The following is a 17,075-nucleotide window of genomic DNA, read 5'->3' on the forward strand; positions in this document are numbered from 1 at the left end:
CGTTTTGCACCTTATACTTCATCTTATAAACATTTTAAAGAAAAATACTTCAAAAATCTTGTGGAGTCGGACGACAAGCCCTTTCTCTATGATGCGGAAGGGAAAACCAAATTTCTCTTTCATTGGACTCAAACTCCGACCAGATATGTTTCCTGGCCCAGGTCTTCAATGTCTTCCCAAGACAAGGAAATTTTTTGTGTGCTCGACCAACTCCCGAATAGGTTATCTACTTGGGAGTTGGTAGCATTGTACGATTCGTCCAAAAGGTGGACGAATCTGAGCGGTATGTGAAATTTCTTTTGCACACGGCCTTATTCATTATGTTGACGGGATGTTTAATTCGTTTGTGTCTTGCAGCGATTATGTCTCGGGTAGATCCAGAATCAGCCAAATACTTAAAACAAGGGTTTTTGACCATGATGGGGTTATTTTTTTTGCTTTTTACCAAAATGGGGTCCGTTTAAAAAAAATTACAAATTTAGGCAAGTCGTGCCAATTCGGCACGACTTCAGTATGACATGACAGAAGTCGTGCCAATTCGGCATGACTTCATATGCACAAATCATTCCAATTTGACACGACTCTGCCATGTCATACTGAAGTCGTGCCAACTTGGCATGACTTCTGCCACGTCATAATTTTTTTTAAAAATTTTATTGTTTATATATTGAGTAGTAAGTTATGTAATGTTAAAAATTAATTTGATACATAACTTTCTAAGAGTGTTAGTTTTAAAGAACAAAAAATTAGATAATCGTGTATGGATCATGTTTGAATTGAATGAATAAATACATAGATAAAGAAAATGAATGTTCTAAGAGTGCTATGAATGAATAAATACATAGATAAAGAAAATGAGGAAATTAATAATCAAACTTGTATTGAATTTTATTACTAAGCTTGTCTGTGCGGACAATTGCTTCTATTGTGACCTTCCGTTCTACAATATGAACATTTTTTTTGGCTAATTTGGAATTGAATCATCCATTTCGTTACGAATGCGTTGAGTGTCAGGTCTTCCTTATTGATGTCGACGCATGATGGGGTAAGGTAAGAAATTTGGTCCCGTGTAAGTAGACCAATAATCCAATTTTTGTTCCTTAAAACTAACACTCTTAGACAATTATGTATCAAATTAATTTTTAACATTACACAACTTACTACCCAATATAAACAATAAAATTAAAAAAAATTAAAAAATAAAAAAAAATTATGATGTGGCAGAAGTCGTGTCAAGTTGGCACGACTTCAGTATGACATGACAGAGTCGTGTCTAATTGGGACAATTTGTGCATATGAAGTCGTGTCGAATTGACACGACTAGCCTAAATTTGTAATTTTTTTTAAACGGACCCCATTTTGGTAAAAAGCAAAAAAAAATAACCCCATCATAGTTAAAACCCCTTAAAACAACTAAGACGTCAGGTGGCAAGTTGAACAGTCGTGCGTTGGTAGTTGGTCGAACACCTTGGGAAGAGTTGGAGAGAAATTCGGGGGTGGTGGCCACGTTGAAGGTCGAGCTGACTGAGTCTTCAAACTCTTTGAAGGCTACATTGTAAGTGATGGGGTTGCTTGATGAGAAAATGCGCCAAGTCAGTACTGAAGCTAACGAGACTAAGAAGGAGGTGCGGCCCTGAAGGCCGAGCTAGAAGCGGAAAAGGCCGGCTGTGCGAGGGTGGAGAGCGAAGCGGCCAACAAGGAGAAGGTGCTGACCCGAGAATTGGAAGAATGCCAATCATTCGTTATCCGTATCAGCAAAAAATTGCTTCTCCAAGACCACCACACCTCTTAGGAGGACCTTGTTCATCTCTTCCATTAAGCTTCCGCACCATCTTCCGCAAACATCCAAGAAAAGCTCATAGGAAATCCATCATTTGGTATCATGAGCAAAGGTTCTTCAAAGATGAGTAGTTCTTGGTCATTTTATTTTTGAGTTCTTCTTTAATCCGTGTTGTTCTTCATATTCCATATTGTCTTGCTGTTTTTTAATTTTTGCTTTGAATTGGTGTGCTGTTTGGAAATTCCAATCGGTGCATCTTGTTCAATTGTTCTTGAGCAATCTTTGTGCAATTTTTGGTAGGATTCCATATAGTTTGTGTTATTTTTTTATTTTAGGTATTTGAGTCCTTATTGCAATTTTATTTGGTTCATTTTATGTTCATTTGAGTCTTTTAATTTCTGAATCTATATGTGTTTTGTCTAGTCATGTTCTTCCAAAATGTCATCAAATCATAGTAGTACTTTGTTTGGCTTATTTGTTTCTTGATTTTGGTATAAATGCTTGATCTAAATCTTCTGTGTTTTTGATCCTTTGGTGCTTTTTATTTTTAGCTTGAGTTCATATTTGTGTTTAAATCTACACAAATTCCATTTCACCAATTCCATTGTGTTTTTCTTTTGGTATATCTTGCTGGTTTTTTTTTCCAGATTTACAGAATCCCCTGTTTTGCATAACTCTGTGCTGGTTGTTTTGCTTAAGAAAATTATTTTCCCACATAGGAAATTTCTGATCCTCTGGATTTTGCAAGATTGAGGTGTTAAGGAAAAGACAAAAAAAGAATCAGTTTCAAAAAAAAAAAAAAGAAAAAAATGATAAATATTATAAAAACAGTGTGCAAATCTGGCGCTACAACTGGCATAACTGAACACTGATTTTAGAAAATTTATTAAAAACAAATGGTTCATGCGTTTGGAGTGAAACCAACGCCAGAATTTAGTTAAGATCTTGAATTGTTTGCATATAAATTTTCAGAAGGAAATCTTAAAAGGCAAGCTCAGCATAAATCAGTTAAAATCACGCTGTCTGGACCATAACAATTATTTCAGTGGTGTTGTTTTTTATTTTGAAATCAAATCTAGTCCTATTCTCTAGGTTTCATTTTTTGTGCCATCCTTTCTTTGAGTACCTTTTTATTTGCTTGTCTAATTTCTTTGGAACTCTTTCTAGTTGTCACATTTAATTCCTTTTGTGTGGTACTGTTTTTCAAATTAATTTGTTTATTGCTTTAATTCTTTGACCTCTAAGCTTGGTGGTGGATTAATTATCAATTGGTACTTGATTGAGTGGGATTTGACTTGAGGGGAGTCTAGTTTGCTTAATAGGTGCTGGATTGAAGAATTAATTACCTAATTCCAAGAGGAACAAAGGCAAGGGGCAGAAACAAACACCTTCTAAATACACCACATACATTGGAAGGCCCAACAAAGAAGAGACAACAAAAAGAAGTGCAAATAGAAAAATCAACAAAAGGGAGTTCATCTAATTTCTTTCAACTTAACTCTTGTTAATTACTTGTTTAATTAAGAAATTAGATGGTGAGTGTGTCTTCAAGGGCTCCAAGTGTCCAAGAAGCCTCACCTAGGGCCGACTAGTTTAGAACTATCTAGTTTAGCAATTGTTAATTGTTTTAATTGCATCTCTTTGCTTTAATTAGCTACGCTTATTAATTGTCTTTGTATTGTTTAAAGCTTTGTTAAATTTGCTTGGTTGATTAGATAGTTTGCATTGTTTCTTAACTTCAAAATTTGATTTCTCCAACTTGATTGTGTTTTAAGTGGTTTACTAAGAGAAAGATTTGTGTGAAGATTTGGAGGGATAGTTTTTGGCTAAGGCAAGACTTGGTATTTAAGTAGTCCATTGTGACTCACCTCTCTTACCTGGAAAACTACCTTCTTTAACTTCCCTCATTTTTCTCAAAGTAAAACATTTCTAGACACATAGCTCTAGTCATGTCTTCTCCTTCTTCAAAGTCTATGGAAAGTGATATGAAATCCATCAAATCCCTTTTGAAACAACTTTCCAAAGATATTCAATCAATTTCATCTAAACAATTGGAGAATGAGGCTAAAACTAATAAATTGACTAAAGCAAAGGATGAGAAGTCTCAAATTTCAAAAAAATTACATTCTCATGCATATAGCTCTCAAGTTTATGATTCTTTTGGGGAAGAAAGTCTTGGGATAAATGAACCACCCCCTAGGAGAGCTAGAAAAGAGAGACAAGAAAACCTAAAGGAGGTTAAGGTAGAGCTACCTCATTTCTATGGAAAAGAAGATGTAGAAACATATCTATATTGGGAGATGAGGGTAGAGCAATTGTTTGCTTACAACCATGTGAGTGAAGAAAAGAAAGTACCCTTAGCTACCTTAAGTTTTCAATGTGATGCTATGTATTGGTGGAATGCCCTAAAAAGAGAGAGACATCTCCACAAGGACCCTCCCATTACATCTTGGAATGACCTTAGGGGAGCCTTGAGATGTCACCATATTCCCTCACATTACAATAGGAAGTTGATGGACAAGTTCCAAAGACTTCATCAAAAAGATTATGTGAAGAAGAATATTGGCAAAAGATGATATCATATATTGAGAGGGCAAGGATTAACGAAGACAACCATACCACCATAGCTAGGTTTCTAAGTGGTCTCAAACTTGAGATAAGAAACAAAGTTGAACTTTTACCTTATAGAGATTTAAATGACTTGATTCAACTTAGCATTAAAGTTGAAAAACAAATTTTGAGAAAACAATCAAGTCAAAAACAAAGTTCATACTATGTATCTTATGACAAGGATGAGTTCCATAGAGGGGAAGAACATATACAAGAAACATCTCTAGAACATTCCCAAAACCTAACCAAGCATTTCTCTCACACTCAAGCTAGAGAAATTCCATGTTTAGAATACCTTGGCAATGATCAATTAGCATTTCAATGTTCCAATGAAAGATCTATGATCTTAACGGACAAAGATGAGAATAGTAGCCAAGAAAAAGAAGCTAGTGAGAGTAATGAAAATGTAAAAATAGAAAAGCAAGAGAACCTTGTGAAACAAAAGGCGTGGGAGAAGAGTGTTCCTTCCCACAAGGTCATTCAACAAGGCAAGCACATTGAAAATACCCTTGAAAACATGCTTCTTGTTGAACAACCTAGCCTCACCTTTTGTAAAGGAACACTTGCAAGCATAAGCAAAAAAGAAGAGTCTTTAAAAGAAGCTTGCATAGATAAAGATAAAGTAGATTATTTATCATATGTGCTAGGATATCACCAATTGAATGTCAAGTTATCTATAAGCATCTACAAAAGCAATTTTTTATGTGAGGTAGTGCCTAAAGAAACTTGTCATGTCTTATTGAGACAACCATTGCCAAGTGTACAAATTCTCATAAACAATGGTTGTAACAACGAGACTATCTTTACACATAAGAGAGAAAGTCTTCATGAAGGAGAACTCATTGGTCAAATTAGAGTTGATAAAACTCTAGCGCTTTTAAAAGGAAAACTTTTGTCCCCCATGAGAAAAGAGGTTCAAAGACATTACCTTAGGTACAATTCTTGTTTTCAAACTACACCTAAGGCAATGTCTCAAGAACTCTATACTCCTTCACCTTTTGCAAATGATCCTTGGGAAGACACAAATTTCATATTAGAGCTTCATAGGAAAACAAAAGGTTTTGATTCCATTTTCATGGATATGGATAAACTCTTCTCTAGAGAAGTGATACATCCTCATGGTTTATCTTCAAGCATAGTGTTGGATAGAGCTCCAAATTTCGCAAACCATGATTTGAGGATTCTCTTGGGAAAACTTGCAACTAAGTTGTACACTTTAAATTCTTATCATTCTCAAAAGCATGGTCAAAATACATTTGAAAATCTAGCTCTTTCTACTATGCCTAGAATAATCATAAAGGACAAACACAACTCTAGAGATGAGCATACATACCATAGTGTAGTTCACAAAACTACCAATATTTTCCCATTTGAAGTTGTATATGGACTTAATCCTCTTTCTCCTTTAGATTTATTACCCCTTCCTAATCCACATACCTTTGTGCATAAGGAAGGAGTTACAAAAGATGATTTTTTTAAGAAAATGCATGAGAGGATCCAAGAACAAATACAGCAACAAATAGAGAAATATTATGAGAAGTTGCCAAAAACAATAGAAAAACAAAAGGAATGGCAACTTCCTAAAATTAATGTTTACACAACTGCTCAAACTAACACATTTGATTTGTTTGATGACTCACAGAGATGGACATTTGATCCTGGAGGACGAGCCTAGTTTTCAAAATAAGAATAAGGCTGTTGTTCGAGATCAAACCTGTAGATCTGAGGACAGATCCTCTCAAGAAGGAGGGGATGATGGAAACCATCCAGCCACACACATCCACATAATGATGATGAAGAAGAAACATTGGATTTGAGGACAAATCCTTTTCAAGAGGGAGGGGATGATGGAAGAGGCCCAAGCCCATAATAGAAAAAGCCCAAGCCCAAGCCCAAATACAAGTTCAAGCTTCAACTCAAGCCCAACAAATAGAAGATATGGGCAAACTAAACATCATTGGATGTCTTTCTTTTGTAATTACTTTTGAGTATTTTTAGTAGAACATAAAGGGAGGTGTAGATATAAATATAAGAGGTGCAAATGTATAAAGCTAAGTCACACCTTCCATGTGACACAAAAGAAGGTGTATGTATAGATTTAGGAGGTGCCAAAAATAGAAACCAAGTCACACTTCCCTTGTGACTAAGAATTGGCTCCAAATTCAAATGCTTCTCATTTGAATTTCCCTTCACTTTCTTTTGAATTTCCAGCCCTCTAAACACTATAAATAAGAGGGCTTGGCTCATGTATTTGCAAGATTAATTGAATAGTGAAATGCTGCCAAAATTGTGCCATTCTCACTCCTTGCCTAAACTCTCTTAGGAATAGGCTTTTAATCTTCAAACCTTTCACCACCTTCAAAGGGGCTGGCCAAACCTCCCCATTTCCACACTCTTCATGCACCTTCAAGGTCACCACACCTCTTAGGAGGACCTTGTTCATCTCTTCCATTAAGCTTCCGCACCATCTTCAACAAACATCCAAGAAGAGCTCATAGGAAATCCATCAACAAGTTGGGAATCACTTCTGCAAATAAGCTTTGTAACCTCCAAATCTAGGGCTAGATTGAGACTAGCTATGATGGCTTGATACTCAACCTTATTGTTTGATGTTTTGAATTTAAACTTCAATGCTTGCTCGAAAAGAACGTCACCTGGCCCTTCGAGCACCACCCCTGCACCGAGCATTTCTCTTTGGTCGGACGAGGGTTGAGCTCGACTGCAAAATCAGCTAAAGCTTATATTTAATTGCCCCCCTAAGTTGGTACTGAAGGCACACTTGTCATGGTTGAGCCTCAAGCCATGGTCGCGAAGGGCTTGAAACACTTCTTGTAGGTCTTTGACATGCTATTGGCATGAGTCAGATTTGACCACAATTTCGTCCACATAGACTTCAACGTTCCGTCTGAGTGTCCCCTTGAAAATGTAGTCCATCATTCATTGATAGGTGGCACCTGCATTTTTAAGACTGGATGACATGACTTCATAATAGAAATTGTTACAATCAGTCATGAACGTTGTCTTTTATTTGTCTCTCGGATGCATCTGAATTTGATTATATCCAGAATATGCATCTAAAAAACTTAAGATGGTGTGGTCGACCACTCCATCGATGAGACGGTCAATGCTCGGTAGAGGATAAGAATCTTTGGGACGAGCTTTGTTGAGGTCGGTATATCAGTACACATCCTCCACTTACCATTCAATTTTTTGACCATGACCACGTTGGTCAACCATGTAGTGTAATGTGCTTTTTTGATGAAGCCGACTTTTACCAACTTCTCAACCTCTTGTTGTGCAGCAACACACTTTTCTACGCCCATCTTTCGTTCTTTTTGGGCTACGAGTTTGGTTTCTTTGTAAATGGAGAGACGATGTGTAGTAACATTCAGCCTTACCCCCGGCATGTAGGCAACTATCCAAGCAAACAAATCAGTGTTATCAATCAAATTTTAGCTTACCAGCTTGCTGTCGTCCGGTTTTAGAGACGTTCCCAGGTGTGTCGTATGTTCATCATCTCAAGGTAGAGGGCGAAGATCCTCACCAAGCTCAATACGAGCTTCATCGAGCCGAGGGTCATGATTGACGAGGGAGACCATATGCTCTTTTGTCCTTCTGTCTTGGGATCGTTCCCTGATGGTTTCCCTACACCTTGGAGAGCGTCCCCTCCTTCCTACGATGATGAGGTCCTGTATAACCGGCTGGTTGCTTCAACCTTCAAACTGGCGACATAACATGCCCGAGCCGTATTTTTATCGACATGAGCCGTTATGATGTCACCGACTACCGTCCAAGCAAGGTGGGGAGTGGACACTATTACCTGTAGGGGATTTATGGACGATCGTCCAAGCAATATATTATAAGAGGTATTTGCATTTACCAAAAGATACCTGATATTTATTATCTTGCAAAGATACCGCTCTTCCCCGAACGTAGTGTATAGATCAATGAATCCTCTTGTGTCCTCCTACGTCCTCCTGCTCCCTTGAAAATCCAAAAAATATGTTCGTCATAGGGTTGGTTTTCTGATAGCATTTCCTTCATTCCGTTTCAATTTTTGTGGTGGATTGCGGAAGCTTAATGGAAGTGGTGGACAAGGATGGCTCCAATGGAGCTATGGTTTCCTTGAAGGTGCATGATAGGTATGAAGAGTGATTGGTTGGGTCATATCACTTGGAAAAGGTGAAGAAGAAGATTAAGGTGTCTATCCTAGAGAGGCAAGACAAGAAAGTGAGAAAGCATGCAATCTTGACAGCAATTCACTCATTCATTAATCTTGAAAATTCATGAGCCAAGCACCCCTTTTTATAGCTTAGAGGTTCGATCGTTGTACAAGAGAATTGGTGGGAAATTCAAAAAGAAAGGGTTTGAAAAGTGGTGCCTATTTTGGAGTCACAAGGAAATCATGACTTAGGTGTGCTCCATGTGACTCTTTCTAGGTATATGACGACCTAGGTTAATTTAAGATTTTTCAAGAAACCCTAATTTAACCTAGGTTGGTTTTTGGGTGCCTAATCCAACTCTAATAACAATTAAGAAAAATAACAAGTAAAAATCCTATTCTAGTTTTGACAAGAAAATAAATTCTACTCTACACTAGGTTTATGGCATTTTTGAACATGTATAGGAATGTTTTTCTGCCAGCAGTAGCAGAGTTCCAGTCTTCTTGTCTTGCCATGGACCAAGTAGTTAGGCCTGAACTTGAGCCTAAACTTGGCCTTCTTCCTTCATCCCCTCCTTCTTGAAGAGGATTTGTCCTGAAATCACATGTTTCTGCCTCTTCATCCTCACTACCTGCAAAAGGTGTTAGATTCATAACATTGAAGGTAGTATGTACTTCGTATTCCTCAGGCAGGTCATTTGATATGCATTATTATTGATTCTTTTGAGGACTTGGAAAGGACCATCTCCTCAGGAACTAAGCTTAGACTTCCTCTGATTAGGGAATCTATCTTTTCTAAGGTGAAGCCAAACCCAGTCTCCTTCTTCAAAAAATCATCTCTCTCTTCCCCTTATTGCTATGTTTCATGTATTTCTTTGTTTGTTGTTGTATTTGATTTTTAATCCTCTCATGCATTTTCATTACAAATTCAGCTTTTGTTATTCCTTCCTTATGCACAAATTCTTGTGGATTTGGTAAAGGTAACAAATCCAAAGGAGTAATAGGATTAAATCCATACATAGCCTCAAATGGAGAAATATTAATAGTTTTATGAACTACTCTATTATATGCAAAATCAATATGAGGAAGGTACTCATCCCAAGATTTGTGGTTTCCTTACATGATTGACCTAAGCATAGTGGAAAGAGATTTATTGACAACTTCAATTTGTCCATCCATTTGAGGATGACAAGAAGTTGACAAGTTCAACTTAGTTCCTAGCCTTTCCCAAAGAGCTCTCCAGAAATGGCCACAAATTTAGGATCTTTATCTGATACTATGGTCTTAGGCAAACCATGTAGTCTTATCACTTCTCTAAAGAAGAGCCTAGAGATGTTTTTAGCATCATCCACTTTAAGGCAGGGTATAAAATGAGCCATCTTGTTGAACCTATGCACTACCATAAAGATGGAATCAGAACCTCTTTGTGTCCTAAGAAGTCCTAATATGAAATCCATGCTTATGTCTTCCTAAGGACCACTTGCAAAAGGTAAAGAAGTGTAAAGTCCATGAGGCATTGTCTTAGACTTAGCTTTTAAACATGAAATTCATCTATGACAATCTATTTGGACATTTTTCCTCATGTGTGGCCAAAAGAATTTTCCTTTTAAAAGCTCAAGAGTTTTATAAACTCCAAAATGGCCCATGATTCCTCCTTCATGTGATTCTTTTACAAGGAGTTTTCTATGTGTTCCTTGAGGTATGCAAAGTTTTCCTTCTTTAAATAAGTACCCCTAAGAAACATAAAAAACCTCCTTGTGCTCTATGTTGGCACTTAGCAAAAGTGGATGCAAAATCCTGATCTTCTTTATAAAGTTCAAGTATGTTTTGAAATCCAAGAATTTGGGCTCCATGTTTAGAAAAGAGGGAATGTCTCCTTGATAGAGCATCCACCACAATATTTGTATTGCCCTTCTTGTATTTGATAACATATGGAAATTGTTCAAGAAATTCCCTCAACTTTGCATGTCTTTTGTTCAACTTGTGTTGACCCTTCCAATATTTCAAAGACTCATGATCACTATGTATGACAAATTATTTTGAGACTAGATAGTGTTTCCAATTCTGCAAAGCCCTCACAAATGCACAGAGCTCTTTTTCATAGGTGGGGTAGTTGAGGACTGCACCATGGAGTTTTTCACAAAAGTATGCAATTGGGTGCCCACCTTGCAACAATACAACACCTATTCCTATTCCCGATGCATCACACTCTAGCTCAAATTTTTTTGAAAAGTTTGGTAAAGCTAGAATGGGTGCATTGGTAGGTTGAGTTTTCAACCTTTGGAAGGCTTTCTCATGCTTCTCCGTCCAACAAAATGGAGTGTCTTTCTTCACTAACTAATTGCGTGGTGAAGCTAGACTTGAGAAGTTAGGAACAAATCTCCTATAAAAACTTGCTAAGCCATTGAAGCTCCTAACATCTCCTACATTTTTTGGGGTTGGCCACTCTTGGATGATTTTGATTTTCTCGGGGTGTACCCCATTTTTGTTAACTATAAAACCTAAAAACACTACACTATCTACACAAAAAGTACATTTATCTATATTAGCAAAAAATCTATATTTCCTAAGCACTAAAAGAACTTCCCTAAGGTGACTTAGGTGGGACTCTAGGCTTTGACTATATACTAATATATCATCAAAAATAAACTACTACATATTTACCTATGCAATCTCTAAGGACATGATTCATAAATGAAAGTGCTAGGTGCATTAGTGAGTACAAAAGGCATCACGAACCATTCATATAGTCCAAATTTGGTCTTAAAAGCAGTTTTCCACTTATCACCTTCTTTGATTGTTATTTAGTGGAGGTTGATAATATTCATTCATACTAAGACTCCCCTCACCATGTGAGTCATTCGACCTAGAACTAAATGCATGTGATTTTTTTAATTTTCTAATCTATTAATCTTTTTCTCTAACAAGTTTCAACTCCTCTTCCAATATTGCAAGATGGGCATTTCGTTTTTATCTTCCAAAATTTGAGCCTCATGTTGCAATCGTCTAAGTGATAGTGATTGAAAATCTTTAGCCAATTGTTTTAAAAGAGATTTTGTAGATTTTCTATCACTTTCACTATGACTTGAAGAATGAGTAGATATATTTAAAGTTATGTGATAAAAGTAATTTCCAAAAAGAAAAATAGGTGGAGTGAAGTAGGTAATCTTCCAGAAAAAGGAGATGGATCACTAGGATCTCTTAAGTACCAAGCCTTTTCTTGCCAGATACTATCCCACAACACTTTCACATACCTTTCTCTAAGCAATTTACTTAGAGAACAATCAAAGATGAAAACAAAATTTTGATGTAAGAAATGTGCAAAGCAATAAAAGACAATTGAAAATTGCTATCTAGAAAGCTTTTAAAACTAGGCGTTTCCTAAGGTGAGGCTTCTTGGAACTTGGAACCTTGAAGACACACTTACCGACTAAACGAATCAAAGTCTTGCAAATTACAACTCAAAGAAATATAAAAGAAAAATTAGGTCAACAATTTTGATGCACAAAACAAAATTAAGACCTATTTTATACACTCATTCACTTGTAGCTCCTTTATGTATATTTTTTTGTGTAAGTTTGTTGTTGTCCCTTGCTATGCCTCTTAGGATATTCAACCTTGGATATTCAATTTTTACCTTCTTTAGTGATGTAGCTTACACACAAAAATTTCAGCTCCATAACTCACCAAAGCACTTTTTAGGTCACTTCCACCAAGAGAGGTCAAACAAGTTTAAAGCAATAAAACTCAATTTAAAATTAAGGACTACTGCAAATGGAGTTGATATTTGACATGACTTGAAAGAGTATTTAAGAAAATTGACAAGCAAAAGGTTAAGGTACACAAGAAAAGGTAGCACACAAATTGAAACCTAGAGAATGGCACTACAATAAATGAATAAAACCAAAATTGCACTACAAAATTTTGTGTGAAATATTTTCTCAACTTGCTGAATTTATGCTGAACAGATTACTCCAAATTTTAATTTGAAATTTAAACCACAAAAACCTCAATGTTTAAGCTCAATTCAGGTGCTGAAATTTCACAAAAACAGTGCGCCAAATAATTGCAATAATATTTTCAAATTCACTACCGCTTCAAATTTTTTTTAGAGTCAGAATTTTGCTCTCTGTCCGTTTTTCATTTATCATTTTTTTTCTATTTTGATTTTTGCTATCCTTTTTTTCACTGTTTTTAACACATCAAACAGCTCAAATCCTGAATTTCAGAATTTTTCACTAACGAAATTAATTTTTATAAACATTTTCAGCCAACACAAAAACTTTGTAACATAGGAATCCTAAACTGGAATTAAAAACAAAATTGAAAACTTCAAAAACACAATGGAATTATGTGGAAATTGAACTTGTATGGAACTAACAACAAGTATGAACTCAAATATGGAAAAAATAAATGAACCAAAGCTCAAATTCAGAATAGAAATTGAACTTAAATTAAAATCAAACAACCAAAATTAACAACAAAAATATTACATAGAATTGATGACAATTTTTGATGCACATGACATTGACATTACTTGAATGATTCAAAAATTAAAATGACTCAAATGTAAACCGTTTGCACTATTTAAAACATCAATAAGACTCAAATAAAATAAAACAAAACAACTCACTCAATAGAAACCTATAAAATGCAAAAGGGAATGTTCAAGAACAATTGAACAATTAAAACCGAACAGAAATTTAAAAACAACAACAGAAACTAAAATTAAAACTAAAATAGCAAGACAATTCAGGATTATGATGAACGGCACAAAATTAAAAACAACACAAAAATATTAAAAGAATAGAAGGAACTTATCTCTTGAAGAACCTTGGCTCAAGATACCAAATGACAGCATTGCCTTCATTTCGTTTGAATTTTTGTGGTGGATTGTGGAAGCTCAATGGAAGTGGCAAACAAGGATGGCTCCAATGGAGCTATGGTTTTCTTGAAGGTGCATGATAGGTATGGAGAGTGATTGGTTAGACCATATCACTTGGAGAAGGTGAAGAAGAAGATTAAGATGTTTATCCTAGAAAGGAAAGACAAGAGAGTGAGAAAGCATGTGATCTTGGCAGCAATTTACTCATTCATTAATCTTGAAAATTCATGAGCCAAGTACCCCCTTTATATAGCTTAGAGTTTCGGCCATTGTACAAGAGAATTGCTGGGAAATTAAAAAAGAAAGGGTTTGAAAAGTGGCGCCTATTTTGGAGTCACAAGGCAAGCATGACTTAGGTGTCATGTGACTCTTTCTAGGTATATGATCGACCTAGGTTGATTTAGGAGTTTTCTAGAAACCCTAATTTAACCTAGCTTTGTTTTTAGGTGCCTAATCCAACCCTAATTACAATTAAGAAAATTTACAAGTAAAATTCCTATTCTACTTTTGATAAGAAAATAAATTCTAATTCTAATTCTAATCTACACTAGGTTTATGGCCTTTTTGAACATGTATACGAATGTTTCTCTGCCATCAGTAGCAAAGTTCAGTCTTCTTGTTTTGATGTGAGTTGATTTTGGATTTAGCCATTTCAGGTGTGACACTTTACTTAGGATTGAGATTTTATCAATTATATGGTGAGAACCCAAAGAAAATCCCTACTGGACACAAACTTAACCAAGTGGTTAAGTAAGTGTGAATGTTCACTTCTAGAGGGTAAAGGAAAAATACAAGTATATTGTGATTGATGTTGAAGGGCGAAAGTTAAATAAACATGGAAGGAAACATAAGAGCATGATATAAACCGAATTGACAATGGAGGAAAAACAAGAACATAAGAACACAAAGATACATGGAGTAATGGAAAAATGGAAAAAAATGAAGGAAGGAAAAGTTTATGAGATGGAAGAGAATTGGTCATGCCACTTGGAGTGTGGTCTTCTTCCAAGATAAGTGAGATGGCCGCCACTTGAGAGCTCTCCAATCACTCAAGATGAGACCTAATGCTAAGAGAAGACAAGCCTCACAAACACCTTACACAATTTGTGCAGAGTAACTTTTCTATTCAAATTCAACATGAAAATACATGGAGTATGGCACCCTATTCTAGCCTATCTTTGCTATTTGGACCCCTAAAGTGAGCCCAATTTATTTAAAACTTGTTTTATTCTTAAGAAGACCAAAAGGAAGAACAATTGATGTTCTGGTCTTTGCCCATTTCTTCTTCTGGTGAGGTTTTTTAGATCCTTGGTGGGCTCTTTACTTGAAAGTTGAGATGACTTCTCATAGTGTGGATGGTAATGTGAGTCCTTGGTCATCTTCTTGTTGGCTTGGATTGTATCAAGTATCTTCTTGGCCATGGATCTAATAGTTGGGCCTGAACTTGGGCCTGAGCTTGGACTTCTTCCATCACTTCTAGTATAGAATATCGACGGATCTCCCCTGATCAACCAAAACCTTGGTGATGACAAATTTATCTATTTCCACGACGATGACCATGGGGTCGTCCTGGGATGGGTCGATGGCAGTGAAGTCGTCACTGTGAAGGTGATTGACGACATCTTCAGTCGGCTCTTGTAGCTACCGAGTGAATCGACTGAATGACTCGAAGGTTCTTCTTCTGAGCGAAACTTGAACATCCACCTCCAGCGAATCCTCCAGCGATCGTATTTACCTGTCTTGCTCAAAGAAATTGCTCAAAGAAGGATGCTTAAAGCTGGGTTGCTGCTTGTGGGGCTTTTGTTTTGTGTATTTAGAATTTGTTAAATCACTCTTAGTCAAATCCAAAGCTAAAGAAATCAAGATCTTTTAAAGAAAATTGTTTTTCAAAGTAAGTGAAAAACAACCTGTTGTTTCTACGTTTCAATCGGTTGTTTTACACTTGGTGTTTTTGAAAAGCTAAAATTGGCTGACTTTACAAGTCAAAGCCAAATCAATCGATTGAATCGAGGTTTCAATCGATTGTTTTTTTAAAAACATAACATATTTTATTTAACTGTCAAAATTGTTTTAGCTTGATATGCATCTGTTTTGGGCTTTGAATAATTGAACCAAATGGCTATTTTTTGTGGGTTTATAACTGGGTTTTGAATGTCAATTATAAACATCAATCCGATTACTGAAAAAGGATTCAAATTTTTTCAAAAAGTTGCAAGATTGTTATATGCGTTGCCTTGGTCAAAAGAGTGAAATAAGAGTTGTGTTTTCCTTCATGTATCAGGTGTAACTTGTTCTATTCATTTTTGTATTCCTGTTTACTTTTTAATACTGTAAAGTGTTTTGTATTTCAAGTCAGAGGGTGTTCTAACAGTGTGTGGTGGTGGTGCACCAAAGAGGATGTGTAGTCTTGAAGGTATCAAGATAGGCTCTTTGGTGTGTTTGTTTTTGTAATCTGTTGTTGATTACAAAGTGGATTATCCAGAGTTTTTTCTGGGATTGGATGTAAATCAAGTTATGAGTGAACCAGTATAAAAACATTGTGTGTAAATCTCTTTCTCCCTTTCTGATTTTAAATATGTTTAAATATGTTTTTGTTGAAGTGCTGGTAAGAACAATCAATTGATTCGCGAAAACAACCGATTATTTTTCTGGAATCAGTTTAAATACATTATGTTTCTTGGTTGATTTGATTGCTTTATCTGTAATTCTGCATTTACTTTCATTCTTATACAGTATTTGCAAAAATCTTTCAAAAACAATTCACCCCCTTCTTGTTTAGCCCTACATTTCTAACAATGTGAGCCTTCTCGCCCTTGCCGGTCATATTGTTCTTTTCTATTTGGATGATAGATTAAGCTTGTTGTGAGGCTGGGGTTATCCTGGTCTTGCTACTTGTGGAGGTATTTTTCGTGGGAGTATAGGGGAGTTTATTGGTGGTTTTTCTGCGTTTATTGACCTTCACACTGCTTTGGCTGCTGAGTTTTATGGATTTATATATGCTATGGAGGAAGCTCAAAAGATGGATCTTAATAATGTATGGCTTGAATGTAATTCTACCTTGGTTAGTGGTGCATTTACTATTAAGACAAATGTTCCTTGATTGCTTCGTAATCGATGGAATACTTGTCTTAATTACTGTGGGAAAATTAGTTTTAAGGTTACTCATATTTTTCGTGAAGGGAATGTGTGTGGGGATAAGTTGGCTAACTTAGGATTTATTCATAGAGACTCATTTCATTTGTATAATAGGCTTCCATCTAGTCTATTCTTAGAGTTATTTATGAATAGGTCTAGACTACCTATGTATCGTTTTTGTTAACATATGAGTTTTGGTCTAATCCCCCCATATTTGTTTTTTGTATTTTTGTATTTTTTCTTTTAATAATACTTTTTTCATGTGATGACATATGATTGTAGTTATTTGGGGTGTCAGCCTAACTAAGATGTCAAGCTGCATAGTGATGCCTAACATGAAACCTTTTATATAAAAAAAGTGAATAGCAAAAATTATAATCTATTTAAAATTAATGAGGGTTTGGAAGAAGTGGTAAGGGTTCAGAAAACCCTTGGAAGTGATTGGTGTTTGCAAAACCGCCAAAAATCAATTGTCATTCTAGGGGTTAGTAAAAACTGCCGAT

This window comes from Phaseolus vulgaris, chromosome 11 (genome assembly GCF_051622355.1).
Source record: "Phaseolus vulgaris cultivar YP4 chromosome 11, ASM5162235v1, whole genome shotgun sequence".
In the NCBI taxonomy this organism is placed as follows: Eukaryota; Viridiplantae; Streptophyta; class Magnoliopsida; order Fabales; family Fabaceae; genus Phaseolus; species Phaseolus vulgaris.